The sequence below is a fragment of the Vipera berus genome, assembly GCF_964194415.1.
Source record: "Vipera berus genome assembly, chromosome: 1".
Taxonomy (NCBI): domain Eukaryota; kingdom Metazoa; phylum Chordata; class Lepidosauria; order Squamata; family Viperidae; genus Vipera; species Vipera berus.
The window spans coordinates 13,835,486-13,842,555 of NC_138202.1; the positions used below are offsets into that span (position 1 = coordinate 13,835,486).

Here is a 7,070-nt window from a genome sequence, read left to right on the forward strand (position 1 = left end):
AGGAGGAAGAACTGAAAAGGGACACAATGCTGACTGGAAAACAATACTGAAATGCTGTCAGAATCTATTTATATCATATTCATAAATGGAATGTTTCAAACATTATTCCATGGATTCTGCCATCTCCCGAAGAGAAGAGATGTGTATTGAACCGGCAATAGGCATTTCAAAGGAAAGGAGAAGCCTTTTGAACTGGGGAAACAAAAGGGGGGGCTAGCATCTGGTTTTTGTCACGGAAGACAGCAATAAACAGGAAGAGTCCTAAGTTCCTTTTTCCCACGAGATGGATGATACGAGAGAAAGGATGGGGGACTGACCAAATGGGGGTTAAGGGGGGGTTAAACCGGGAACTCTTTATAAGGGTTTACTTCGTGGAGTAATATTAAGTCCTGTCTCGTTCCTACAACCAAGCATGTCATAGTAAAGATTCTTTTTGGAATAGATTTGACTCCCAAGAATTTTGTCTTCCTAAGACGTGGTTTGGGGTGGGTCCTGACAAATGCTCTGTTACATAGGAAATGCAATGATGTAGAATAGCTATTTTTTTCAACAATTATGCTAGAAGGAAAATCAGGCATGCCTTTTTCTGGGTTTCAAACTCATTGATGTAAATACTTTTCTAATACAAAACCAAGATAGGTAATGTCAAGGTAGTAATTTAACAGCTAAATAGCTTATGTAATAATAGAAGGTGTAATGTAAGGTGGATGATGCAATGATAGGAATGACTCAGCAGGGTGTGTATCCCTTTAAGAGCCTGAGTATAAAAGGGAAGGCTTTGCTGGAGTGTCTCTCTTTCTCTTTTCCGTTTGTCTGCTGTAACTGCAGTGTGTTGGATTCTGCTGTATTACCACGTATAATAATAATAATAATAATAATAATAATAATAATAATAATAATAATAATAATAATAAAAAATAATTAATAATTAATAATAATAAATAATAATAATAAAGTTGGAAGGGACCTTGGAGGTCATCTAGTCCAACCCCCTGCTCAGGCAGGAAACCTTATATCATTTCAGGCAAATGGCTGTCCAGTCTCTTCTTAAAAACCTCCAGTGTTGGAGCATTCACCACCTCTGGAGGCAGGTTGTTCCACTGGTTAATTGTTCTAACTGTCAGGAAGTTTCTCCTTAGTTCTAGGTTGCTTCTCTCCTTGACTAGTTTCCATCCGTTGCTTCTTGTCCTGCTTTCAGGTGCTTTGGAGAATAGCTTGACTCCCTCTTCTTTGTGGTAGCCCCTGAGATATTGGAACACTGCTATCATGTCACTGCTATCATATTGTTCCTGGTGTATGATATTGTAGATAGTGTTAGATAAACCACCATTTAATATAGAACACTGTTTACTGTATTTACTCCTAGGTTATCTCAGTGCAATAAGACAGGTAAATATTCACATATGCATATAGATCTGTTCAATATTAATCAAACTTTTGAAAATATACATTTGGTTGCATTAATTCATACAATGAATATTCACAGAAGGAGAAACAAAATACATTCCTGTGTAGACCCCATGAGCTGAGACATTTATTGGTTATACAGGACATTATGTGGCAACTGGCTCATTGAGAATAAAATGAAGCTGTTGTGCACTTTCATGGAAGGTGACATCAGAGATCCAGACCAGGAACAGTAGAGAAGCAGTTTCCCCAAGTCAAAATAGCCTGGCCTGCAGGAGGAGGAGAAGGGAGAAGAGTAGTGAGTGTTGAATAAATGCAAACTGAACGAAAAACAAAATACAGAATGTCAATGTTAAATAGCAATGAATGCAAAGAAAATAAATGAGAACTGAATCAGAACAAGTATGTGGAAGAAATCTGAATGGGTTAAGAGGAAGGTGGACGTTAAGAAAGTCTTGGAGGGAATGAAAGATCCTAAAAAAAAAGAGATGATTACCTATAATTTAACAAACAAAAGACAATGTACAAGGCAATATATCTGGCAGTGAGGTATATAGAAAATAGGAGTAATGATGGATAGCAAAGACAGGTATTGAAGTACAATGGATAGCACTGATGTAAACTGGATTTGGCTTTCTTTTTCTAAGTTCATACTTTACTTTGCTTACTGCAAGTGGTCCTTGATTTATGATAACCGAGTCTCACAACTATAAGTCATGATGGTTGTAAAGCAATCACCACGTGACCAGTGGTCATAAAGTGAATACCTCAGTCACTAAACAAATGCTGTGATCATTAAGCAAACCCATTGTTCATTATGGAGCGGTTGTTGAAAGAAATGCTGGTTTCCAGCAAAAATGTCATACATTGCAGTCATGTGATCACAGGGCATTGCAAATGGCCATACATGCGAGTCAGTTGCTAAGTGCCCAAAATGTGGTCATACGGCCATGGGAGGCAGATGGAGGAATTTCAAATTTAGTTCAAAATTCCACACCATATCCTTTTTACTCATTCCATTCCATTTCTAAGCATAATTTATTTATGTATATTAATCCACCATCATCCTCCCAAAGCACTGGGAGGAAAAATATATATAAATGAATAGACTCTGTATTTTGACAACCAACACATATAAAAAAAAACCAGCAGCCTAATCACATCTCACATAACCAATAACAAGAATCATACTCAAAGGTCTAAACTCTCTTCACAGCTCTGCATAACATCAGTAAGGTGTACCTCGGGAGGTGGCAGCACGGTGGAGGCCATTACAGCAGACTGCCTTTGGATTCAGGTCCCAGTAATTTTTCATAAGGATGGGACTCTACATCCACCACATAACTCAAATGTTTAATCTTGCTAGATTCTGGATTCCAAAACGTAGAAGTGCTTTGAAAAGGAAGCTGGCAACACCGTGTCTATCTTGCTTCGTATTAACTATCCAGACTCTATTTGTGTCAAACAGATGGCAAGAGCACAACGTACGCAAGTGGCTTTGACAAAAATACTTTCCAGTATCTCAATCAGCATCTTTAGCTTTCTCATCACTTGTTTGGATCCCTTACTGGCTGTAATAAAGACTGAATGTGCTTCCTTCTATAACGATGGGAGAGCATGGAACACCAACAGCTGAAAGTGTGATTGCAATGCAGAAATCTGAGGGATTAAATGTCTCTCTTAAAAGGAAATTAATAACGAGGGTGAGATGCATTCAAACAAAGCCTAGAGAAAAGACAATGTGAGATTAACACAATGTGTTTGTGATATGGAAGAGAAGGAAGCACACAAGATAAATAGAGGAACACAAGAGAAGATAGCTGAGGGAGCGAAGCAGGTAATAATAATAAAGTAGGAAGGGACCTTGGAGGTCATCTAGTCCAAGTTTCCTGCTCAGGCAGGAAACCCTATACCATTTCAGACTAATGGCTGTCCAGTGTCTTCTTAAAAACTTCCAGTGTTAGAGCATTCACAACTTCTGGAGGCAGGTTGTTCCACTGATTACATATGAAATATTTTGTGTATTAATTCAATAAAGTTATCCATGCTTCTGGTTGCAGGAATTCATAGCAATATTCATAAGTTTAGTGATTGAGGATTCAATAAAAAATCTTGATGGCCTTGCTGTCAAAACAAAAAATTATGCTTGCCAGGAGGTGTGACTTTTCAACTACTGGATCTTGGAGCTCTTCATGTCAAACTTTGAAACTGGGGAAGGTACAGGTAATCCTCAACTTGCAACATTTCATTTAGTGACCGTTCAAAGTTGCAACGGCACTGAAAAAGTGACATGATAGTTTTCACACTTAAGACCATCGCAACAGTTATGTGATCAAAATTTGGGTGCTGGGCAATTGGTATGTGTTTATGACAGTTGCAATGTCCCATGGCTGTGTGATCCCCTTTTGCAACTTTCTGACAAGCAAAGTCAATGGGGGAGCCAGATTCACTTAACAACCGTGCTACTAACTTAACTGCAGTGATTCACTTAACAGCCGTGGCAAGAAAAGGGTGTAAAATGGGGCAAAATAACTGTCTTGCTTAGCAACAGAAATTTTGGGCTCAATTGTGGTTGTAAGTCGAGGACTATCTGCATACAAAAATTTTTGGGAGAAGAAAGCCAAATCAAGGATGATGTTGCCAGAAAGGCATAATTTTAAGAAGGGAAGCCTCACACAGTCTTACCTAATAGTACAAGATTTGCTCACTCATCTTTCTTAAACTTGCCGTTGATCCATGGGACATAACCAAGGATCACCTTCCAGTCTGTGAGCCACACACCACCTATGATGACACTGGTGGCCCAGAGCGAATATACACCCTTCCTGCAAAATGGAGAAAATGAGTAACTTGAACAGCAATATTTTAAGTTTGAGAATATTTCTTGTTATGAAAACTTTTACATTTGATAGGTCCTTTTTGCAAAGAGCTTTCAATCACTTGTAAGACCTGTGGAACCGCTTACCGGTTGAGCTCCAGATGGCCCCCGACCTTCGCTCCTTCCGACGTGATCTAAAAACTTATTTATTTGAACAATCCGGCCTGGTATGATGGGTTTGGGGTCTGGGGTTTTAACATGGATTTTAACCAATGTACTACATCGGGCATAATTATTTAATGTTTTTTAACTTTTGTATTTCGTATTTTGGTATTTATTGCCCTGTACACCGCCCTGAGTCCTTCGGGAGAAGGGCGGTATAAAAATTTAATAAATAAAATAAATAAATAAATAATTGCCACGAACCTTTAAAGGTCAGCTACACACACTTATTGAAACTGCAAATAGGTCATTTTGAAATACTGTTTTCTTCTCATGTTATGCGTGCTTTTTATTTAAGTATATTTTTAAAGAGAGAGAGGAGAGTGGGAGAGAGAGATAATGAACCATTTCAGGTTAGAATGTGCTAACAAAATGGGAATCCCAGAACGTTTCGTTGTTCTCATATGAATCCTACACACAAGTCAGGAAGCCAGATTGGAAAGGGCATGGCGAAATGGACAAACTCTAGGTTGGCAAAGTCATGAGATAAGGTTGCATACTCTTCCCCTTATTTATTCAACCTACATGCGGAATACTCCTTAAACAAAGCCGAATTGGAAGCAGTCGAGCATGGTTTTAAAACTGGAGAAACAGGACTATCTTTTATAATGCCGTAAGCTTACAACACACCTTTCAGAAAGCTGTCCTTTATTATTTTGAAATAAAGAAATGTCCTTTACAACAAAGGGTACACCTTTATTTCAGAAAGCTATCTTTTATTAGAATAGGCGTTTTTCTAAAGCTATTGTTGGCTTTGCTGGTGGTTTTATAACAAAGGAGACATTGTCACTGTAGTTTGATTGGACCGTTCTTAATTTTTGAGGTATCTCGGTTTTGTTGATAGGAGTCTCCCAAGGAAACGATGTAGGGGTTAAGTTTGGGAGGATATTATTTTACTGCTGTTTTACGTTTGCATTTTTAAAACATTAATGTATGGCTTTGCGGGGTGGGGGTGGGTGGGGGCTGAAGCCACCCTTCCTCAACTTGTTACCCCTCCCCCCGCCCTTGACAACTAGGATAACGTGGCCAAAGTTGCTCGAAAGGCTGGGATATGTAGTCCTCGCACGCCTGCAGGGCAACAAGGAAAGCTGCTTGGAACTGGAGGGCTGGGGGGGACTAACTGCAGGAGCAACGATCCCAGCACACCAAACAGCAGAACCGCATCCCAGCCCGACTCACTTTTTCCGCAGATGCTCCACCAGGCTGGGCTTCAGCCCAAAGAGCGCCATGCCTGCCTAGCTGAAGGTCGCCAGTGCGGCTCGCCCGCGCCCAGCTCCTCTCTCCTTTCGACCCCCGGGGCGCATGCGCAACGCCGCTCGAGCTGCTCACCGGTTTATAGACCTAAGATAAATGGCAGAGCGCTGCGCTCGCTGCTCTCGTTTTTTGAGTAGGAATGCGGAAATTTTTTTCTAGACGAGTAGTTTTTTTTTCTTTTTTTAAAGGAAAACTCAGTGAAATAGCAGAACAGACAGATGAAACATACAAGAAAGCCACGGTAGGCAAGAGTGTACAGGTAGTCCTCGACTTACAACAGTTCATTAGTGACTGCTCAATGTTACAATGGCACCAAAAAAAGGGACTTATGACTGTTTTTCACACTTATGACCATTGCTGCATCCCTGTGGTCACCTGATCAAAATTCAGATGCTTGCTAACTGGCTCATATTTATGACGGTTGCAGTGTGTGTGTCTGGGTCATGTGATCCCCTTTTGCGGCCTTCTGACAAGCAAAATCAATGGGGAAGCTCGATTCACTTAACAGCCACGTTACTAACTTAAGAACTGCAGTGATTCATTTAACAATGGTGGTAAGAAAGGTTGTAAAACTGGGGCAAAATTCACTTAACAACTGTCTCATTTAGCAACAGAAATTTTGGGCTCAATAATGGTTGTAAGTTGAGGACTACTTGTATCTTGTTCTGTGATTTTTGATTGGTTGTTTCCAAAATTTCCCTCTGTGATCTGTGAATTGATCCTGCAAATGAAACAGTGGGGGTGTTAAGGTTAGTTGGGATTCCCAGTGAACAAAATAATGCCATTGCTGAAAGTAACTGCCTTTAAAGAGGTTCACTTTTCACGCTCAGCTTCGTTGCACCCAAATACTTTAGTTTTTCTCAACCTTGGGGGCTTGAAGATGTGTTGACTCCAGAATTCCCCAGCTAGAAATTCTGGGGAATTCTGGGAATTGAAGTCCACACATCTTCAAGTTCCTGAAGTTGAGAAACACTACTTCAAATGATCCATTGATATAAAAATAGTAAGGTAAAGGTTCCCCCACACATGCGTGCTAGTTGTTTCCAACTCTAAGGGCCAGTGCTCATCTTTGTTTCAAAGCCGAAGAGCCAGCGCTTGTCCGAGGACGTCTCTGTGGTCATGTGGCCAGCATGACTAGACGCCAAAGGCGCACGAAACGCTGTTACCTTCCCACTGTAGTGGTCCCTATTTTTCTACTTGCATTTTTTTAACGTGCTTTCGAACTGCTAGGTTGGCAGAAGCTGGGACGAGTAACAGGCGCTCACTCTGTTACGCGGCACTCGGGATTCGACCCGCCAAACTGCCGACCTTCTGATGGACAAGCTCAGCGTCCTAACCCACCGCGTCCCTTGATATAAAAATACGCCTT

The 7,070-nt window shown here is 40.6% G+C and overlaps 1 long non-coding RNA gene across 1 annotated transcript; it reads right to left on the minus strand.

Annotated features, from left to right (window-relative positions):
* Positions 1-1,336: 1,336 nt before the first annotated feature.
* LOC308672055 lies at positions 1,337-5,775 on the minus strand. Its single transcript, XR_014027336.1, has 3 exons — positions 5,627-5,775; positions 4,093-4,232; positions 1,337-1,676 (listed from the first exon to the last, which is right to left on the minus strand). It is a non-coding gene; the product is annotated as an uncharacterized lncRNA (long non-coding RNA).
* Positions 5,776-7,070: the final 1,295 nt, after the last annotated feature.